Below are 23,839 nucleotides of genomic sequence, written 5' to 3' on the forward strand. Positions count from 1 at the left end.
TGACCTTGTCGACTAAAATTAGACTAAATCTATGAAAGACTCAAATGACTAAAATGCATACCTGCAAACTCACAAGAGGTCAAAAAGGTGACATAGTTCGGAATATGACCCTTGTAGAGGGGTCTGGGGGATTCCCTCCCCCAGAAGAATTTTTTTGAGAATTTAACATGTAAATGAAGCATTCTGGTGCACTCTGACAACAAAATAAAGGAAATGTTTCAAGTAAAAAAAGCACATTTATACCACAAACTTTTTGGACAGTGCAACTCTCGTCATTGGTGGTCATACTTCTCTTTGTGAGCAGTGGAGCAATTTATTTTTGTAAATTTTAATGTTCACATTAGAGTGTGCATACTATCAACAAACTCCATCTTTTCACTGCAGAGGAAACAGAAGCTGCATCTGAAGTGACATTAGATGTATTTACACAGACTGTTTGATGAAGCTGAGGTGCCATAAATGCACAAATAAATTTCAAATGCATAAATAATTTTATAAGATTAATGTTATAAATATTTTTGAACACAAGTTAAAAATGTTGGGGAAAATGCAGTTCATTTAAATATGAAATCAACCACCAGTAAATGACTGTTTTAATGAGCGAGTCATTAGTCATTCATAAAAAACGCTGATTCATTCAGAAACGAGGCAAGTGACTACTGTCTTTATAAAAGGGTTATTGAATCTTTAGCCACTTTTCCACTGTCGGGCCAGTGCGAGCCAGTGCTTTAAACGGCCCGGACGGGGCTAATAGCACCGAGCCCAAAATCACGCCCACTTTTGGCCCGACAGTGGAAACTCGGCTATTGACTCACTTGATTTCGTTCAAAAGCATGGATTCATTCAGTATCGAAACACCGCTGTGTTGCTCGGACACACAAAACAGTTCTGCTGTGGCTTTGAAACTTCGTCAGCGAACTTCAGCAAAAACAGTCAATATTTTATTATAAATTGCCAACTTTGTGTCTTCTTCACTCACAATGAGGAACTTCCACACCGACGACATGTTTACATGCGGATGTGAGCGTAAGTGTGCCGTCAAAACGGACCGGCTCGGAGGGTCAGCTTGTGAGATGAGGTGTGTACGATTTGACACAGCACCGCGCAGACCGATCGTTGTATAACATCAAAGTACCTTCAAGTTCAAACCAAAAAAGGGACTTTGGTCAAACACACTCCTGTCTATGAGCTTGCAATTTCAATCTCTCTCTCTCTCCATCTCTTCGCACCTCAGCCCGACCGACCCAGCCCTTAGAGCCAATCCTTATCCCGAAGTCACGGATCATCGGCTCGTAGGGTCAGCTTGTGAGATGAGGTGTGTACGATTTGACACAGCCCCGCGCAGACCGATCGTTGTATAACATCAAAGTACCTTCAAGTTCAAACCAAAAAAGGGACTTTGGTCAAACACACTCCTGTCTATGAGCTTGCAATTTCTATCTCTCTCTCTCTCTCCATCTCTTCGCACCTCAGCCCGACCGACCCAGCCCTTAGAGCCAATCCTTATCCCGAAGTCACGGATCATCGTGCTCAGTGTGAAATGGCCTTAAGACAAAATCAAAAATGCCTGTCAAAATTAAAACTGATCTAGAGTATCATTTCATTAAAAAATAATTTCATATATATGTGTGTGTGTGTGTATTGCAAACCCCTTGCTGACCTTTACATCTCAGACACATTCTCCTGCAGAACTGTGATACATCGGTGCTACTCTCGGTAAATGAAAAATCATGTCAATAGTCTTAACTGCAAAGTCATCAATTCAGAGTGGATACACATGGTAAAGCTTATATTTGAGAAACCCTCCTGCGCATACATTCACAAACACACCCAATTCTTCCCTCTCGTCTCCACATATAAACACATACGCACCCTGCACAATTGTATGGCCCCGAGCCCTCATTTGCATGGATTTGCATGAGATGCCGTATGGGGATTATTTATTCATAAGCCATCACTACATGCAGATTTCAAACGGACCGAGCAGTTTGCCGTCCTTCACCCTGACAGAACAAGAATACCGTGTTTACTTCTGGACAGTCCGTGGCCTGCATCAGTTGAAAATGAGTTAAATCCCGACCAAGACATTTCAAACATTTGACAATTCAAAATACACAAGAAAAGCTTTTTTAATAATCTGCAGTACCTCATTTCATTTTTGCAGTTAGTTTTAAAAACATTATATTTTTGCACACAAGGAAAATTGTGATTTTAGACACAGTAGCATGTTTAACAAACAAATAAAATAATAAAGATATTTATATATTTTTTTTTGTCTGACTGATGAAATTAGGATTTTGTTAATGGGTATCACGGGTTAGATAATACGAATGAAGGATGAAGGAAACAAGGGAGCAAGGAGCCTGTTCATAACCGTCAATCGCAACCATGTGTGTAACAAGGTACCCCAAACATTTTGACAATTCTCCTATCCCTCCTCCATCCTGACTATCTCTGAGTGTTTGTTGGGGACCTTGAGTTTATTGCTGCGTGCAATATTTTTAAAACTAACTGCAAAAATGAAATGAGGTACTGCAGAGTATTTTTAAAAATGTGACTTAAAATAGTAACAAAGAGGTCCTTTGTGTAACCGGAAGTTGGAAATTCTGAGTTCACAGTATGAACTTTTAACTGTTCCGACTCAATCTCGAAGGAATCGCAACAACTCCAACTTCAGAATCCAATATGGGTGTGACGTCATTCCCAGCTCCGACATATGACTTCCAAGGTAAAAAATGTGACTTAAAATAGTAACAAAGAGGTCCTTTGTGTAACCGGAAGTTGGAAATTCTGAGTTCACAGTATGAACTTTTAACTGTTCCGACTCAAAATCTCGAAGGAATCGCAACAACTCCAACTTCAGAATCCAATATGGGTGTGACGTCATTCCCAGCTCCGACATATGACTTCCAAGGTAAATCGAACGCAGCATAAGTTAAGCAGTATAATTCACCCATGGGAGATTGATTGACAGGCAATCTGACCAATCACAATGCTGAATCTGCCATTATGTCCGACAAACAAACAGTAGAGTAGATTTATGTTGGTGGACTTGTACTTGAAAAATGGTGTGTACTGATGTCTTTCCATGGCTGAAACAAGATACCTGATGTTCTGATGTTCATTCATGTTTATTTCATGCTATAATGAGTAAAGAGGAAGAGATAATCGGTTCATGTGCTGCTTGAACTGAAACACTACAGCGATCTGTTATGACACATTAAAGAGCCATTAAAGAGTATTTATTGTTTGAAAAATGACAAAATTTGAAAGCTGAGACTTTGTTTCATACCAAAAGTAACCTGCTGCTCTGTCTTATCTGTCGGCATGTTGTCAGTGTCCTCTTTGCTTTGCGATGTATTTTTCACTGCGTGAGAACATGACGTGTGGCATGAGAGTGCCATATTGTCGAACGTAGTAACAGTAACTAAGGGGGGCGGGTCTTTGCGAAGGGTCAATTGAGTATAGATGATACACCAAATTGAGAGATTGAATAATACCTAAAAATAATGTTTTATAAATGAATATTTACACTACAGTTCAAAAGTTTGAGGTCGGCAAGATTGTTTATGTCTCTTATGTTCACCAAGGCTGACACAGTAAAAACAGAAATATTGCTAAATATTAGTTTAAAATAACTGTTTTATATTTGAATACATTTATTTGAATATGTAATTCAAATAAATAATAATAACAAAATACTGACCCCAAACCTCTGAACAGTAGTTTACAATAAAAGTATCATAACCTAAAAAAGTGTTATTTAGTCATTTATTTTAATAGGTAGAGCTCTGATAGCAAAGCAAATGGAACCCGTGTGGCATGAGAGTGCCATATTGTCGAACGTAGCAACAGTAACTAAGGGGGGCGGGTCTTTGCGAAGGGTCAATTGAGTATAGATGATACACCAAATTGAGAGATTGAATAATACCTAAAAATAATGTTTTATAAATGAATATTTACACTACAGTTCAAAAGTTTGAGGTCGGCAAGATTGTTTATGTCTCTTATGTTCACCAAGGCTGACACAGTAAAAACAGAAATATTGCTAAATATTAGTTTAAAATAACTGTTTTATATTTGAATACATTTATTTGAATATGTAATTCAAATAAATAATAATAACAAAATACTGACCCCAAACCTCTGAACAGTAGTTTACAATAAAAGTATCATAACCTAAAAAAGTGTTATTTAGTCATTTATTTTAATAGGTAGAGCTCTGATAGCAAAGCAAATGGAACCACTCAGGCAAACAAGTGGTGAGCAAATATTTAAAGACGTTTTAATTGTATTAGTGTGCACAATCATTTTTAGTCAAGAAATAAGGATTTCTTGTTAATAATAATCCAAACCTAGCAAATAATCAAACTTCCTGGGACAGATTCAAGTAAAAAATTCACCTAAAACTTCCTGGATAGCCATTTAAGGATTACTAAGTTCCCAGACATGTTTTTTTCCCATAAGCAACTGGGGCTTTCCCGGTCTGACCTTTGTCATGATGGGCTTTCCCACACAAAGCTTACATGCTAGTAGGCTACTACAATGCTAACACTAGTTACATTAAGACAAGGTAAGACAGCTAATTTTAAATAAACTGAATCCCTACTGCAATACACTTTCAAGTTAAAAGTTAGTACACAATAAACCTGCTCAACATTGCAGAGAGGTTCTCAAGACAGTTTGACCTGATGTTAATATCAATCAGAACAACACCTTGAATATCAATACATACATTAATTTTAAAAGGTACAACTGTTGAAAGTGCTTTAAGAACTATAAAACATAACCTCATTCAGCACTACATTGAACTGCTTGGAGAAGCATGAATTTGAGGGTCAGAACATGAGACGGAAATACAGAGCAACAGAAGGAGAAAGAAAGAGAAAGGGTGTACAGGAGAGGTGAAGCTGAAGCAGACCCAGTCAGTCCATATAAGGCCAGTCTGAAGGAGGAGAGCAGCCTCAGGAACGTAAGCAAGAGTTTATGACCTCTACACCGTAAAACCATTGGAAGAACCTTTTCCACTCTTGCCAGCAGCTCATTTATAATACAGTGCAAAAGATAATGCATTTACGGCCCAAAATTACTACTGCCAGCATTTTGCAGTAATATTTAATAGTCAAGAATGTTTGAAACAAAAGGCTACAGGGAGCTACATCTTACATTTTCTGAAAAAATTTTAACTGAGGCTTACTTGTGCAAAAGTCACTGCTATGATGCTAAGGTGGTTTCCAGTTGCTATGCAGTCACTAAGGTATTCTGAGTGTTTTTATTGCATTGTCCTGGGGTTGCTAAGGAGCTCTGAGTGTTTATAACTAGGTCTGTTTATTTAACGTTAATTTGGTGCAATTAATTATGGACAAATAACACATTAAAATCATTAACACACCTCGCCTAAACATGCATGTCATCTAGTACATGCAGGTGCTGACGAACATGATGCAGGACGATGACAGACAGCATGATGTAGCCTATTGGAAGCCTATTGGTTTAGCAATATCACACAAGCAAGACTACTGTTTTTTCCCTAATTTCCCAAATATCTGAACAATTGCAAATGTCATACTGATTTTAAACAATAGTTTAATAAGCAAGAAGTTAATATTGTATTATAATATTGTCAAATTTGTTTGGTTTTGCTCAATTATTATCATTGTTTACACAAGGTTGAATAAAAATGTTTCTTTCTAAAGCTACTTTTTGTATTGTCGATTCAATGATTTTCTCATCTAACACAATGACTTTACATGATATTTTGGAGAGTAATTTCTCAATTGATGTGTGATTCATTTGCGATTAACTGGATTAATTATAGGCACATCATGTAATTAATTAGATTTAAACTTTAATAGCTTATATTTTATTTATTTATTGCTATGTGGTTGCTAGGGTGTCCAGAGTGTTTTTAGTACCTTGTTATTGCTTGGTTGTTTTGGTGGTTGCTAGGGTGCTGCTAGTGGTTCTAGGTGTTTCCTTACTAGCTCAAGCAAAAGTCAATTCGATTTCTGGTCCTTCATAAGGCTCGGTTACCTGCCTAAAAATAAGAATTTGGGAAATGAAAATAGCCTAATTGTCCACAAGTTTGATTGCTGAGAAAAGTAACAGCACATCATTAACAAACCATATGATTTGAGGCATCATTTGCGTAACAACAACAGCGTGGGACGAGTTATGCAGTGGCCACTCATGTTAAGCCTTCCTCAAATATTCTCATGTACGTCTTTAGTGAGAGTGCTAGTTATGGGACCTAAAAGAAGCACATGAAAGACTTGCCAGTCTTCTTTAAAATGAGAATAATTTCTCTTCAGTTCTGCATCCCCTGCACTGCTATGCAAATGCATGCACATATGCTCACCAAGACGTACAGAGGATATCTGCAACTCAAACATATTTGATGGATTTACAATACAGTGTTACAATAGACTCACACGTTCCTTCCTATAAAGGAGATGCACAAATACTCACTTCCAGACACACACGTGGCAGCTATACATTTTAAATCAGCCTTCTCAGAAAATAGAGCGTGATTCCTCTCTGAAGCAGAGCCTCTTTTTATTTCAGCATTAAAAAACAAATTCCAACCTGCTGTAAAGGCTCCCTCCTTCTCTCTCCCCCAATAATCCCCCCCACCCTTCAGCCTCTCTTCCTCTCTCCATCATCATCTCCCTCTCTCTAGCTTTCTCTTCCCAGTATTTGCATAATTTCTCTGCCGTATTCTGATGTATGCGTGTGAATAATAAAGCTCATGGGCGCGGCGTGCCAGGCTGCCACTGTTCATTACGACCGCGCACAGCAAAGCTAGGCTCCGCAGGGCCCTCATTAGCTATTCCACTCAGAATAAAGGCTCACTCACTCTCTCTCTTCCTAACGCGCTCGCTCGCACCCACAACTCTCTCTTTTACTCTCTCTCTCTCTCTCACACACGCACACATTTTTTCTGTCACTCACTTTTTTTCTCTCTTTTGCATTTGACTTTTTCTCTCTCTAACTACTGTGTGTCTAAGTTTAGGGATCAGCATTGTGAAAATGTAACTATCTAGTGTCATTAGTTAGGGATAGTTCATCCCAAAATGTAAATTCTCCCATAAACCTCATCGTTTCAAAACTGTATGATTTTTTTTTCTTTTGTGGAACAAAATAACTTTTTGTGTGTGTGTGTGTGTGTATGTGTGTGTTCCACACATTTGGAACGACCTGATGGTGAGTAAATGATTAATTTTTTTGGGTGAACTACCACTTCAATTCATTATGACCTAGAATGTATCAACACTGAACAATAGGATATTTATAAATTAAACAAGATTAATAAATGCTATAAGACTATATAAATGCTTTAAATTTGTAAATGCTGTAAACCTCCTTAGTGAACTAATGTTAACTAACGTTAAGAACCTTATTGTAAAGAACCAATTATTGGTTAATTGTCTCTTTCTATAGGTTTGCTACTATAGAACAGCATTCCATTAGCAATGGCAATGTCGTGTTTGTACAGTACAGTGTACAGTTTGGGTGCAATGTAAGTAGCTGTGTATAAATGCATCTGACAAATACATAAATGCATCAAGCTACATACAAATGGTTCAAATGAAACAAAAAAAAAATAAATCAGTTTAATTTAACCATTAACTGAACCACAGTTTAAATGCATTAATTTTATCCTCTGACTTTTCTCCTCGGTCAAAATCTTTTTTTTTATTTTAGCTTTAAACAAAGACAGACACCTCCAGGCCTGTAGATGGTGCTGTTTTTCCTACATATTTTTTAAATAAATCAGTTTAATTTAACCATTAACTGAACCACAGTTTAAATGCATTAATTTTATCCTCTGACTTTTCTCCTCGGTCAAAATCTTTTTTTTATTTTAGCTTTAAACAAAGACAGACACCTCCAGGCCTGTAGATGGTGCTGTTTTTCCTACATATTTTTCTAACTCTGTGGTCATGGTTATAATGACCGAGTTAAGATTCTTGCCCTCATCTGACCTCCATTGCCTTCAGAGTGAGACGACCCACTGTATAAGCTTTCCACCGATCCAATGTGCCACTTGAATACACACGCCCTTCCGCTCATACACACCCTCACACATAACCACCTAAAGACACGCACACACTCTCTCTCTTCCCTTCTCTATTTCACCCTTCCTCATTAACCACTGTTCTAGCTAATTAACACATCCAGAGAGCCATTAACATCTCCTCCCTGCACGGGGAGACGGAAAGGAGTGAGAGGGGAAGTCCCCAGAACACTGAAGGGCACACATACACGCACACACACTGTCCAGTTTCACCAGACAATGGAAAGACTGGATATTGTCACCTCAATGAACTTAACTGTAGCTATGTTCATTCAAAATGAGTTGGTTTTGCAGTCGTTCAGACAAATTTCTTCTTCACTATTCAAACAATTGTGCCTCTGGGCTTTGTTAAGCAATACTTTGTGTCAGTCCAATGTGTTTTTTTATTACTATTATTATTCCTGATAATTTCATCTAAAGTCAGTTGGCTTTGGTGGTAGCATAACTGTTAAAGCTCTGGAGTGGTAACACAAACATGCAGGTTTGAATCTTTTAAGAGGTAACCCATAAACAGAGTTTAAAAAAAATGGTCACCATTGTGACCCTAAATGAAGCACATTACCCCAGTCTGTACGAGCAAGAACCACCGAACCTGAATTAATGTACTGTAAATAGTTAGAAGAGCAAATTGAACGACAATTTACAACAGAAAATCTGAAATATAAAAAGAAACAGAGGTAACACTTTAAAATCTGTTAACATTACGTAATGCATTAGGTATTATGTAGATAATACATGAGGCATTATGAACAAAAAAAGAATAATATTTTTTACAGACCTTATTAATTTTGGTAAATGTAAATTTCAACATTTACTAATAAACTGTAACATTTAAATTTGTATAAACTAATGTATTATGAATACAAATGAATGAACAATAGCACATTAGAAGGTGTAACAATGTTACAAAAGTATTGTTGATCAAGTCACCGTACAGTCATGCATTTACTCATGTTAACAAATTGAAACTTATTGTAAAGTATTGCTGAAACAGACAATGCAGAAGATATTGATCATTGAAGATTAATCAAATGAAAAGAATGAAATGTATTCTCATATGCAACATTTGCTGCAGTTACCAATGTTATGACAGCGGATTGAGAACATTTCTGAATATTCTGTATTTTACATGAAAATTATATAAAATAAAGACCTGTTAGCTAAAAAGGATCAAACAAACAAGCTAAATATCTATCATTTTTAAATTGTAGCATGTGACATTGTAATAAAAGCCTATTCAGAATAACTTCACTATATCAGATGTTTTGGTATACGTCATAGAAACAAAGACAGAAAGATAGATAATCACTCGTACTTGTAGACAGTATTTTATACAGATTAATAGCTTGTATTAAGCTACTCATTGTTAAATGTAACGCTTAAGATGGACAGTCCTGGAAATGCAGTTATACTGAAAAGAAAAGAAATGAAATGGGTCCTCCACTGCAACTACTGCCTTCCCTCTTGCCTGTGTGTGTGTGTGTGTGTGTGTGCATGTTTTGTCTGGTTTCGGTAGCCTGTGCATGCACACCCTCCAGTGACAGATGGCGTCAAAGGATCATGGCTCTCATTATCCTCTGATGGCTATTTGTGTGCGTGGAGGACAGCCGTTACTGAAGGGAGAGACTGAAGCAGCTCCGCACACCACTGAGGCCCCCTAGACAGTGGAGGAATCAGGGCTGCTGCTATATTCACTGAAACACCTGAGAGCAGGGCTGCTCATCGTCATCGACCCACCCCCTCTACTTTAATTAACCAGTATGCTAGGAACATGGCCGGCCATTCACATCTCATCAGTATTTTAGAGACAGGAATGGATTTCCTTGCAAGCACACATCACTGTGTCATACAATAGTGATTCTCTTCATAACAAAGACCTGATTTTGTTCCTAATATTTCCATTTTGTTTAAAGTGTGGAATTACAGCATTATAACAAAGAACGAAGAATGACAAAAATAATAATTAAAAAAGTGAAAATAATTAACAAAGATACAATAATACCGCTCAACAGGTCAGTTACTCCAATGGCAATTTTTACTAGCTGTCATGTGTAGTGCCATTTAAAGCAAATGACGAAAGAGTATTATCCAAAAATAGTATTTTAATTATAAATTCATAAAGAATAAATAGAGGAGAATCACAGGAACAAACGTAGCACACACCTGCAAATAACCAGCAACGACTGAACAGAACAGGGAGTATAACTAAGGAGACCAATGAACAAGTACTCCACTCTTCACTGTCACATGATCCTTTAGAAACCATTCTAATATGCTGATTTAGTGCCCAAGAATGATTTCTTATTATCAATGTTGGAATAAGTTGTACTTTTTTTCAGGATTCCAGAATTTTTTGTAAGGTAAGTTTTACTGTCACTTCTGATAAATTTAAAGCATCCTTGCTAAATAAAAATATTGATTTTAAAAAAGTCTTGACCCCGAACATTTGAATGCTAGTGTACATTATAACTGAACAGAAAAAAATTGCATTTTTGTTTGTCAGTTTGACTTGTGACATAGATCTGAAACTGGTGTTGTAATAAATACCAGTACTTTGGTACCATGTTGATGTTTACATTTTAAAAACGTAACGTTGCCAGTACCAAGTACCAAGTCAATCCGGTACCCACTAATGGATGGCTGCTTTCAAGCTCATCAAAGGTTTCTATTTACGTGTGTTTTGTGATATTTGATGTTTTGTTCAATTATGTAAGGCTGCATGCTAATATAATTGTATTTACTTATAACTATTAAAAGCATTAATAATGAACTAATATCATTTATTCAAAATGTTTATTTATTTATTTTTACTGGTGTTGGTACCAACTACTTAAATTTGGTACTGTGACAACACTGCCAGAAACATATTCAACTATGTGAATAAAGACACTTCCAGCTAAGCAAGATCAATTCTGTTGTGAAATGTATCGGACTGCCATAAGGGGCACTATAGTGGGAATTAGCATCAACTTTCTTCTTTTTCAGTCCATTTTTTCATTCTTTCAACTACTGTAAAGGCTTAGCAACAGCCTGAAAAGCAAAGTCAAAGTCAGAAAAGTCAGCATGTTTACAGCAACATATCTGAATAACACATCTGGTTAAATAAAAACATTTGAAGGGAACTCTATCGCCCCCTTGAGTACTGAGGTTTGTTACCGCCAGACCAACACAGTGCATGTCAAGTATGTTCAACTGGACCACATCAGCCATCTGCGTACTTGTGTCAAGTATGTTTCTGGCCTTATTTCAAGAGAACAGGTGAAGCCCTGTGATGAGTGAAAGAATACGGAAGTGAGCATGGGAAACTACGACTTGCTCAAAAACTGCTGGAATGAAGGAGTGGCTGAGCAATGAGACAAGTGAATACCACAAGGAAGAAGCGATTAAGGGCGAGAATGAGCAGGTATTTGAGTACAAATGAGTGAGACAGACAGGCTGAAAGAATCTACCTGTATTCTGGGCCCAGTTTCTAATTTAATTGTGCATTATTAAGTCACTCCTTCGGTGTGTCTGCCTCCTGGTGCATGCTGATTAAAAATTGAAGGCTTAGCCATGCAGCCAGTCTCACTCTAAGACACTGCTCTCTCTCTCACACACACACACACACCACATACACACTTTTCCTCTGTTGCATCCTCTGCTGCCTATTTTCTTCCTGTCTCTCCTTCGGCTGAACCCCACAGTCCCGCTTTGCGCGATCCCTCTGCTTTCACTGTTTCCCCGTATAACGCGCACCCTCTTTCCCTTCCTTCTCTTTCTCTCTGCTGCTGTCAGGGAGCGCAGAGCGCTTGAAGACCCGTGGGAAAGTCGCCATGGTAACGCCTGCCACTCAGTCCCATCTCAGATGTAAATGACCTCGAATTTTATTAGCGCACAATTTCAAGATCCTCTCATTGCTTTCTACCCTCTATCCCTCCCTCCCTCCCTCCCTCCCTCCCTCTCTTTCTCTACCTCTACATCCCCAACCCGTCGCTCTTTCTCTCCCCCCAGTTCACTCCGCACCCCACAGCATTCTCCTTTATCCCCCACCACCCAACCCAACCCATCGCTCTTTCTCTCCTCCCTCCAGTTCACTCTGCACCCCACAGAATTCTCCATTATTATTATGCTCATATGCAGATCTGGATTGTATTCTAACCCAAATAAGAAGAATATCATGAAAATCTACATGTTTTTCCATATTCATTCCTTTCACATAAGTCAAGCACAAGGGAAATAACTGCATGTGCCTAGGATGATGTATAGCTTGTGGATGTGAAATGCTGCCACTTGTGATTGTACACCTACTTACACTGTTTTCTTGGCAAAAATATGTGAGGCTGTATTATATACTATAAACAGGTGTTTTGAATAGACTAAGGATGGTAAAATAGGGTTGACTGATGTGGTTCAGCATATACCGAGACAGCTTTAATATTAAAAGGAAATTACAGTTCAGTATGAACATTTTTATTAATATAATAATCCACAGTTTTAAACTACCCGATTTTTTAGCTTTTTAGCTAGCGGCCCAATTGTTTTTCTTGATTTTATTACAAATAATTAAATATTATAAATAAGTAATCAACTAAGTACACTATACACTATGTACACTAAAAAATACAATTAACCTTATTAATAGTTAAAAACAATCTTGAACATTTTGTCATAACAAATAGTTCAAAGAACTTAAATTAAAAAAGAAAAAAATAACTTTTTCAATTAAAGACTAGGATACACTACACAACTTTTAAGATTTTAAAACATTAGGCATAACACACTTGTAAACGATTACAGAGGAAAAACTGGGCATCATACACTAAGCGAATGAGGATTATACACTACCAGATTTTCAAATCATTCCAAACAAACTCACGCAGAAATGTGCACCTCGTTGTTAGGAGACGCACGGAAATAAAAACAATACGTGTTCTTAGATTGGCTCAAAATATCAAACATGTTTGATATCCTCCGACTGGATGATATCATAGTCTAAAGTTAATAAATTATATATTTATATATATAACAAATTATAAATTTATATATACATAAAGATATCTTTGGTCATCATACACTACTTAGTTTTCTATGAAATCGATCAGACTCAGATCAAAATCTAAAGACTGGCTATGACTTTCGGCAACTAGCGTCAATCCTTCTAAACTGAAAATTAGAGCAAAAATCTGGGGAACAGTCATGTAGTCTATTTCAGCCTTAATTTAAGTTTGTAAAACTAAGACTAGAACAAGCACATTGAAACAAATAACTAGTAATTATATAAGTAATAATTACAATGTAATGTATGAGATGAGCAAGTAATAAGTAATGAACAAGTAACCAGTAACACAGCGATTGCTCAATGAGTAAAGTTTACGCTGTAGTCATCATCCACCCTCAACCTAAGCACGTGCTTGACCTCTGTGAATTTGGCACCCTATAAAAAGAAATAGGCTAATCACCAAAACTATGCCATTCGTTCGTGCTATGTTTGTGCAGCAAAAACAAACATTTGTGCTGGTTTGGTGTTTGAGATATTAAAGATTATTTTTTTGACTGTGTGACGTCACTCTCCACCTCATGTTGCCCAAATCGCTCGGCGTAGTTCATTTGTGCATGGTTTGTCCCGGTTTGTGTCGTTAAAACAAACAGTGTATCTACTTTCCTTCCTTAGATTTGTTTGTGCTTGATTTGTGCTTTTAATATGAACATTGTATCTATTTCCCCTCCTTAGAAAAAACAAACATAATTCAGGGCAGTGACATTATTCTCCACCCCATGCCATCCAAATTTCTCTAAACCAGTGTCGTTCGTTTGTTCTCAATTTGTGCCGGTTTGTGCCATTAAAAGAAACTCTGTAACTATGACCACTTTTTAAATATAACAATAAAAAAAGAACAAAAAACTTTTTAGGAACAGTGACGTCACTCTCCACCCCATGCAATCTAAATCATTCCAAAATGGTGCTACTCATTTGTGCTCGATTTGTGCCAGTGTGTAAATTAACATTGGCCTAATCCCAATTCTATTTTATACCCCTTCCCCTTCCCCTACCCCTCCGCCTACCCCTTCCCCTTGTCCCTTGAAACAGAGTGTCAAGGGGTAGGGGTGAAAATATTGCCCTAAGAATTGGGACACCACTACTATACCGTCACACGTCATCATATGTCGTCTAGCTCCTATAATACACACACCTATACTGGTGTGCGCATTAGAGCCTTTAATTACCGTTCTGTATTAATGCGCTGCTTACTGACACACACACACACACACACACAACGGAGGGGTAGGGGAAAGGGGAAGGGCTAAGGAGTAGAATTGGGATTGGGCCATTTTATTTATTCCCGTCCTCAGAAATAATAAGTGCAATTCGGGGCACTGACATCACTCTCCACCCCGAGCCATCCAAATAGGTGCAGTTTGTGCTTGATTTGTGCCATTAAAATAAACCATGTAACCATAACCACTTCTTAAAGGGGTCCTATTATGCTCTTTTACAAAGTCTTGATTTTGTTTTGGGGGTGTACTAGAACAGGCTCTCATACTAGGTTGTTCGAAAACCACATAATATTTCACATATTTTACATTATTACAACACCTCTCTCCCCAGTCTGAAATACAAAATGTGTTGTGATTGGTTAGCTGGGACAGTGTGTGCTGTGATTGGTTAGCTGGGACAGTGTGTGCTGTGATTGGTTAGCTGGGACAGTGTGTGCTTTCATTCATTAATTTCATTTCATTTATTTACAGTCAACCTGACTACCTGACATGCACTTCACAACATTATTCAGGAGTGAATTTGGTTGCAGAATGCAGTTGTTACTCGCAGAAACCAAAATCTTTGTGTACAGAATGAGATCAAGAACTCAGAACAGCAGTGACAACTGTTTTTAACTGCAGTGTGCATGTGGTCTCAGACTAATCGAATCTGTGCAGTGTAGCAATTTAGCAAAAAAGAGCAGGCCTGCATTCATTGCTCAATGCACTGATCTCCACTCCCACTACTTTTTTCATATTTCTGTGCTTTGCGACAGTTTCTCACCCAAGAATGAACTGTCTAGCTGCGCTCCCACACAGCTCCACTTTGTGTGAAATTATATCATTTTCTTTTTTATTTGGCTTCTGTGTTGGTCCCTCTATGACTAAACCCTTGATTGCTCCTCCAGTGTGGAAGAGGATGGTGTGTGGGGAGCAGTACTAGTAATTGCAGGATCAGAGCAAGATGTCACTGATCAAAATGCTGTTGTTCTTTTCAGAATATGTACTCGTTTTGATAAGATTGAGCTAGGGTTGTGCCAATAGACGATAGTATCGTGTATCGACGATAGTCAGCGATATCGACGATAGAAGATGTCTTTGTTGATAGTCAAGACGATATTAGGCTCATTCTCCTAATGTATTAAATTATTATTATTATTAGACGGCCTATTATAATTCGGCTATTATTATCGAATTGCCCCGCTACTTCACTTCAGCACCGCATTTCACACTCGTGCAAATGAGGATTAGAGCCTGTATACGGTGAAGGAGTCTACAAACACAGACGTACATCGTCTGCTGATATAAGGTATTTCATTGCATTTTAACAAGTAATCTGAATGGCCTATATATGTGCAATATTTTAACCTAACCCTCACTAACTGAGTTTAATGCCACAGTTATGTTAGAACGCATCTCATCCTTGTTTCTGTGGCAGTGCGTCGGGCTTGTCATGGGGCGCGCGGTCCGGAGCGCTGTATGACTGATGGATCTGATGAATTTAACTTTACTCCAAATATATGAACTTAAATGTTTTAAATACTTTTATATTTAACGTGTTCGTTTATGTCCAATATTTAGTGTTAAACTGTTAGTCTTTAAAATAAACCTACTTTTGATTTTCACCGTTGACAGCAGACCTTTTAGACTGATAACTTCCGTGCTCTGATGCGGCAAACTTGTTACAGGACTTGCGGTCCTAATAGCAATGTATGACTGTTGTATCCGAATATAAATGAAATCGCTGTTTTAAATATTTTTATATTTAACATGTTTGTTTATCAATAGCCTATATTTGAAAGTATATTTTTTTTCGATTATTGGTGCTTTCATAGGCCCTCTCTCGCGCGCCCGCACGGTTTAAAACACCACATAGTTATGAAATAGCCTATGATAACTACAGCGTCTCTCTTGCCCCCACCCACCCATGCACGCACGCACGCACGATAATATCGTGTATCGGCGATCTCACGGGCTGGCGATATGACGATTTGAAAAATGACCATATCACCCAACACTAAATTGAGCTACAATTTGTCTAACTGTTCACCTGCTTAGATGAAGACTGACCTTATAATATATAAATGTAAACTTAATTCTGGCCCTCACTGCAGCCTATTCTGGCCAAGAACCACCAGATTATGAATGAATGAATGAATGAATGAGCGGGCTGGCGATATGACGATTTGAAAAATGACCATATCACCCAACACTAAATTGAGCTACAATTTGTCTAACTGTTCACCTGCTTAGATGAAGACTGACCTTATAATATATAAATGTAAACTTAATTCTGGCCCTCACTGCAGCCTATTCTGGCCAAGAACCACCAGATTATGAATGAATGAATGAATGAATGAGTGAGTGAATGAATGAATGATGCATTTATATAATAAATATATTTTATTATCTTTACAATCTTTACAATCATGTGTGTGTGTGGGGGGGTGGGGGGGTTCCTCAACCACCACCAGTGTGCAGCATCCCCTTGGCTGGTGCAACGGCGCCAGTAACACTCGTTGCCTTCTCTAGTGCAGCTCAACCAGGTCTTGTCCCATTCGTTGATATTTGTGATATCACAAATCCTGGAAAATATGCGTTGTAGTCCAAACGAGTCGTTCATTGTAGTTTTTGAAAAGTGATTTCTGTTAAATAAAATCATAATAAAATATCTCCTTTTGAATTGGACTTTGACCTTTGTAACTTTGCAGATCTTTTTTATGCTCAAGCAGCAACATTACAGACTAACTAAAGTTGAAAAAGTGAAAAAGCATAATAGCACCCCTTTAAAAGAATTTCATTCATTAATTTCATTTCATTTATTTACAGTCAACCTGACTACCTGACATGCACTTCACAACATTATTCAGGAGTGAATTTGGTTGCAGAATGCAGTTGTTACTCGCAGAAACCAAAATCTTTGTGTACAGAATGAGATCAAGAACTCAGAACAGCAGTGACAACTGTTTTTAACTGCAGTGTGCATGTGGTCTCAGACTAATCGAATCTGTGCAGTGTAGCAATTTAGCAAAAAAGAGCAGGCCTGCATTCATTGCTCAATGCACTGATCTCCACTCCCACTACTTTTTTCATATTTCTGTGCTTCGCGACAGTTTCTCACCCAAGAATGAACTGTCTAGCTGCGCTCCCACACAGCTCCGCTTTGTGTGAAATGATAGCATTTTCTTTTTTATTTGGCTTCTGTGTTGGTCCCTCTATGACTAAACCCTTGATTGCTCCTCCAGTGTGGAAGAGGATGGTGTGTGGGGAGCAGTACTAGTAATTGCAGGATCAGAGCAAGATGTCACTGATCAAAATGCTGTTGTTCTTTTCAGAATATGTACTCGTTTTGATAAGATTGAGCTAGGGTTGTGCCAATAGACGATAGTATCGTGTATCGACGATAGTCAGCGATATCGACGATAGAAGATGTCTTTGTTGATAGTCAAGACGATATTAGGCTCATTCTCCTAATGTATTAAATTATTATTATTATTAGACGGCCTATTATAATTCGGCTATTATTATCGAATTGCCCCGCTACTTCACTTCAGCACCGCATTTCACACTCGTGCAAATGAGGATTGGAGCCTGTATACGGTGAAGGAGTCTACAAACACAGACGTACATCGTCTGCTGATATAAGGTATTTCATTGCATTTTAACAAGTAATCTGAATGGCCTATATATGTGCAATATTTTAACCGAACCCTCACTAACTGAGTTTAATGCCACAGTTATGTTAGAACGCATCTCATCCTTGTTTCTGTGGCAGTGCGTCGGGCTTGTCATGGGGCGCGCGGTCCGGAGCGCTGTATGACTGATGGATCTGATGAATTTAACTTTACTCCAAATATATGAACTTAAATGTTTTAAATACTTTTATATTTAACGTGTTCGTTTATGTCCAATATTTAGTGTTAAACTGTTAGTCTTTAAAATAAACCTACTTTTGATTTTCACCGTTGACAGCAGACCTTTTAGACTGATAACTTCCGTGCTCTGATGCGGCAAACTTGTTACAGGACTTGCGGTCCTAATAGCAATGTATGACTGTTGTATCCGAATATAAATGAAATCGCTGTTTTAAATATTTTTATAATTAACATGTTTGTTTATCAATAGCCTATATTTGAAAGTATATTTTTTTTCGATTATTGGTGCTTTCATAGGCCCTCTCTCGCGCGCCCGCACGGTTTAAAACACCACATAGTTATGAAATAGCCTATGATAACTACAGCGTCTCTCTTGCCCCCACCCACCCATGCACGCACGCACGCACGATAATATCGTGTATCGGCGATCTCACGGGCTGGCGATATGACGATTTGAAAAATGACCATATCACCCAACACTAAATTGAGCTACAATTTGTCTAACTGTTCACCTGCTTAGATGAAGACTGACCTTATAATATATAAATGTAAACTTAATTCTGGCCCTCACTGCAGCCTATTCTGGCCAAGAACCACCAGATTATGAATGAATGAATGAATGAATGAATGAGTGAATGAATGAATGAATGATGCATTTATATAATAAATATATTTTATTATCTTTACAATCTTTACAATCATGTGTGTGTGTGGGGGGGTCAAACCAGTCAAATGGTCACATGACTTTTTGACCATTTGAGTGACTTGTAAAGCCAGCCAGTCATATGGGAAATATTGATTTGAGCCAGCTCTTACTATTTCTGCTTGCAATATGCATCAGATGGTCAATAAACAGACTTCGGTGGTCCATAGGTTTGCCCTCCAGTTGAATAGTAACGAGCATAATACTGTGTAAGGAAGATATGTGGCTTTCCTGCAGGGATGAAAACACATGAGAAGTGAGAAAGTTGCAACTGTCACAAGTATTCTGGGTAAGAATTATTCATGCAGATTTTTAAAGTACAGGGCCTAAAATTAACACTCGCCAAGCGCCAAATGCGAGTAAAAATCAGTGTTGGCGAGTCCATGTAACAATGTCAGTCGCCATTTGGCGGGTACAACTTTTACAAATTATAACAATGCAATGAAGTGAAATCAACAGACAGCTTTTAAAGAGATTCGCTGTTTCTGACATAAGCAAATAAAATAATATTTTCCGAAGACCAGACGATTAGCTGTTCTGTCATAAGCAACAAGAGCGAATCAAATAATAGGATACAAACGGACTGATAAGGTCAGAGCAGTGTGATGCCTGCTTGTCCCTAGACACGGTTCTAATAACTTTTACCTGAAAAGATTGTGCTGCGGAAGATTAACTTTTCCCTTCTTTATTCTTTATAACACGAGAATGCGGCGACACATGCCTGGGGTTACGCCACCTAAACGGTGCAGTGAAGTATAGTTTGAAAGGCTGCGCGTTCGGCTGTACACATACGCTGAGCCGCTTCAGACAGCTCACCAGTAGCGCTTCAACGCACGGAAAAATCACACAATTATGTCAAAATGCGAAGTTTTGGAAGAGTCTTAAATGAGTTATAAATGACTGTAAAGAGTTGGGAGAAAACCGGATAGGTGTCAGATCCGCGTCATATGCATCAGGTTTTAAAGAGACAGCACTGATTTTAAAGTGAAATCTGCTGAAGTCTGTCATTGATGTTTATCAATGAACAAAAGAAAAAAAGAAATCCTTGGAATAGTCGCTGATTAACTTTTATATCTTGAATAAAGATTAATATGTATAGTTTATGCATATATAATATAGTTTATGTGAAGATAAAAGTTATTTCAGAGCCTATTAAATGTAAAAAAATAATGGCTTTCAATTATACTGTAATGTTGAATGGCTATAATTAATAGGGACAATTTAGGGAAAATGCACCAGCAGGACAAATTAAAAAACACTGTAAATATGTTTAGTTATTGTAGTAGTAATAACTGCCTGTTTTTGCAAAAAGAGTTTCATGGCCGGTAAAAAAAATTTTTGGCCGGTAAATTTTATCATGTCACCGGCCATTGGCAGGTCTGGCAAAAAGTTAGTTTTAGGCCCTGAGTACAAGGCTTTTTCAAGTCAATTTAATGATTAAAATGTAGGTAATTTAAGCTTTACAATTTAGCCAAACTCACTTCAGAAAATGGCACCTTGCTATTCCACCAACTAAAAACTAAGTAGGTCCATGAATAAAATAGCTTAACAAACATTATTAAGCACAATTTTTGATACTGTAATCTTATGTTTCTGTCACAAGATACATTGAAAAAAATTGTTGTGGTATTTACTTTGAAACAGTTTTCACTCAGAAACTGCTAGTCAATTTTACAATATTTACAAAGGAACTGCAAGTAACACATTGAATTAAATGTGAAACTTTGAAGTGGAAATAAATAGTATTTTTTTGTAAAATCTTTTTACATTTACAGCATTTACATTTACAACTTTGAAAAAAAAATTCACAGTATAGTACAAAGAAGTTGTTTATTTAAAAAACAAATTAGTTGTCATTATTATAGTGAAGAGCTCTGATTGAATTTTTTTTATATATATTCTACAGAAGAAAGAAAGTGATACAGGTTTGGAACGACATGAGTGTGAGTAAATATTAGTTTTTTGTTTTGCTTTGTTTTTTGTGGGGGGAACTATCCCTATAAGTGAACATGTATAGATCTGTAAACATCTACTTCTCATACTTCTCAAATGTATATAGGGAATACCAGAAAGGAACATATCTGACACAGTTCATGACTCTGGCTAAAGAACCTGCTGTATGAGCTCAGCTAGCAGTGTGATGATCACATGTTTGCTCATCATCACTGAGAAAGCATGTGAGAATTCCCATCAACCAGAGTGGCATCATTCTGTTAAGCAGTAGAATGGAGCTGCTCATATGCAGCAAAGTCTCTTCTGATAAAGACTAACTTAAACTTTTTTTTACTTTACCGTAACTTTTGCAATGGGGGTGTCATGAACGAGAGTAAGGTTCAAGAGAGGAAATACCGCAAAGGAAGGCAGAAAAGGAAACAAAAAAAAAGAAAGAAACCCAAATGAAGAAGTGGCATAAAATGGAAGATGAATAGGAAAAAAAGAAGAAGAAGAAGAAATGTGTCAAGTTTCAGGTTTTTTTTTTTTAGGCATTGCAGTAGATGGAGCTTGTAGTAAGTTTTCTCATCATAGAAGCTGAAGTGGAGCAATAGAGAGCTTATGAAACATTGATAACTCAGATATTTACTTGGAACCCCCCTCCCTCCCCCCCAAACAGAGAAGAGAAAAGGCACATCCCAAATCATAAATTATTAAGTCTCTACTTCTCACTGTGATCCTGACAGACATAACCTTCACTGTTTGCTGGGCTCTTACTTAAGTAGGTCAATTAATCCGAATATTTTACTATTATTATTGCTATCGTTTTGAAGGATTCAGCTTCCTTTACAGTAACTCTACCGTTAATAAATTGAATTAAGTTTATCATTTAATACATACACAAAGAGAAATACTGTGGCAGAAGTTGAATTACATCCTATATTATAAAATGAGGGTTATAAAATAATCAAGACATTTAGGAACATATTGTCGAATACAAAAACACACACTAAACGAGACCACACAGTCAGCTCATTCCAAAGAAATTTTGCCACTTCTCTCACCACTTACTACTGATATAATTTACATAAACAAATCACAGATACAGAACTACGTAACAATATTCAAATTATGATTTTTCATCTGAATATCAGCCAATTTCCTCATTTAATTTCCCCAATAATGCCATTCATCATTACTTTTTGATGGGTTATACAAAATAATAATAATAAAATAATCTTTTATTGTGGAAAAATATATTAAAATGATGTAAACTTCATTTTAAGGACCAATTCTCACTATTAACTAGCTGCTTATTAGCATGCATACAAGATCCCTTAATCCACCCCATACCTAAACTTAACAACTACCTTACTAACTATTAATAAGCAGCAAATTAGCAGTTTATTAAGGGAAAACTCTGAATTTATAGTGAATATGTGTTCCCTATTCTAAAGTGTAACCAATTTTTATTCAAAAATGCTTTTACATTTTATTTTATTAAGCTTAATATTTAAAAATTGTAAATAATAATAATAATAATAATAATAATAATAGTAATACATTTTTTAAATCATAGCAATCATTTTTGCCAACTTTTATTACAAAAAAGGTGAATAATGTGGTGTGGTGCCATTAAATTAGCTAGTTAATGTTGTTACTAGATATTTTGGAATTGACCTTCAAACTTGTAACATTTAACCCCAATATTACTGATTCTTATTTAACACTTATTTATTAATGGTGAAAAACTGCCTAAAATCACTTAAAATGATTTATTCTATTAATTTAATATAGTCTTGGTTAAAGACAAAAGAAAATGTTGCATTTACTGATATTTTACTTAACTGGACTCTAAGCAGGCATATAAAAAGCAATGCTTTTGGCATTGTGCTAGCCTGATGTTTCATTTTGCCAGGGTTTCATACTGAAATCTTACAGTGGCTTATCCTGACGATTCCTAGCAACATTATCATCATAATAACAAGACAGTTAAGGAAATGATACACAGGGCAACTTTTTTGAGCAATGTTGCTTGGGCACTTTCCCATTGTGAATGGGCAAAACATTTCTATCTGGATACTTTAGATCGGTTGTGGACCCTGTGTCTTACCTAGTTGCCCGTTGACAGTAACATTGCCCAGCAACACTGCTCAAAAATGTGTCCCGTGTATCATAGGCTTTAGACACTTCAGAGATGGATTTAGGAGTTAGATTTGAATTGGTCCTTGTTTTCAAGTTTATTTAGTGCAACCAGTTTCTACGCCAGTTGAACCGAATTGGTAATATTGCATACAGCAGGGCCGTAATGGAGACATGATCATCACATAACAATGTCAAGCCATGGGCCCTCTATTGGAAGATCAGAAGCAGCGAACATTATAATCTCTTCATTAGTGTTAAATGAAGAATTATGGTTATGAGAACAGCTGCAAAAGAGGAAGTGATGTGCGCTCAGCTTATCTGAAATTATTACATCATAGAGAAGAGTGCAAGAGAGAGAGACCATCGTGACTGCAGTCAGAGGTCCAGATGGCTGTGAGGTTTAATCAATCTACCAGATTAACATGGGATGGAATAACTCCCTTGTTTTCCTTCACTCGTGGATTTGCCTGACCACTTCTGTTTCTCTATGAAACCACTTTAGCTCTAATGTTCTATGCAAGATCTTTTGTCCTGATTAAGAACAGCAGTCACTGTAATAAAATTGTATTAAATCGAATAGTAATAAAGATAGACCAAATAGGCCAGAGCAGTGGTTCCCCCAACACTGCACATTTTATATGTCTCCCTAGTCAAATACACCTTGTTCAACTCATCAGCTTATTAGTAGAGACTCCTGAAATGGGTGTGTTAAATAAGGGAGACCTCTAAAATGTGTACTGGGCTAGACTAAACTCCAAGTATAAGCAATAATTATTGTGATGCCTGCTTTGATACTAAGGCAGGGTTGGATCTGATCTCTGCGGGTAGGTAGATCTCCAGGAACAGGATTGGTCACCCCTGGTACAAAGTGTC

At 37.2% G+C, this 23,839-nt stretch overlaps 1 long non-coding RNA gene across 3 annotated transcripts; it reads right to left on the minus strand.

The window, feature by feature from the left end:
- Positions 1–1,213: 1,213 nt before the first annotated feature.
- LOC107587396 (uncharacterized) lies at positions 1,214–22,914 on the minus strand. 3 transcript variants are annotated; one of them, XR_001609470.1, is made up of 5 exons: positions 22,905–22,914; positions 9,531–9,538; positions 8,112–8,114; positions 1,469–1,529; positions 1,214–1,263 (listed from the first exon to the last, which is right to left on the minus strand). It is a non-coding gene; the product is annotated as an uncharacterized lncRNA (long non-coding RNA). The 3 variants fall into 3 exon arrangements; XR_001609472.1 differs by having other exon boundaries at positions 1,222–1,302; XR_001609471.1 differs by lacking the exons at positions 8,112–8,114; positions 9,531–9,538; positions 22,905–22,914 and adding an exon at positions 8,076–8,086.
- Positions 22,915–23,839: the final 925 nt, after the last annotated feature.

The sequence above is a fragment of the Sinocyclocheilus grahami genome, unplaced genomic scaffold, assembly GCF_001515645.1.
Source record: "Sinocyclocheilus grahami isolate Dianchi unplaced genomic scaffold, SAMN03320097.WGS_v1.1 scaffold92.1, whole genome shotgun sequence".
Taxonomy (NCBI): Eukaryota; Metazoa; Chordata; class Actinopteri; order Cypriniformes; family Cyprinidae; genus Sinocyclocheilus; species Sinocyclocheilus grahami.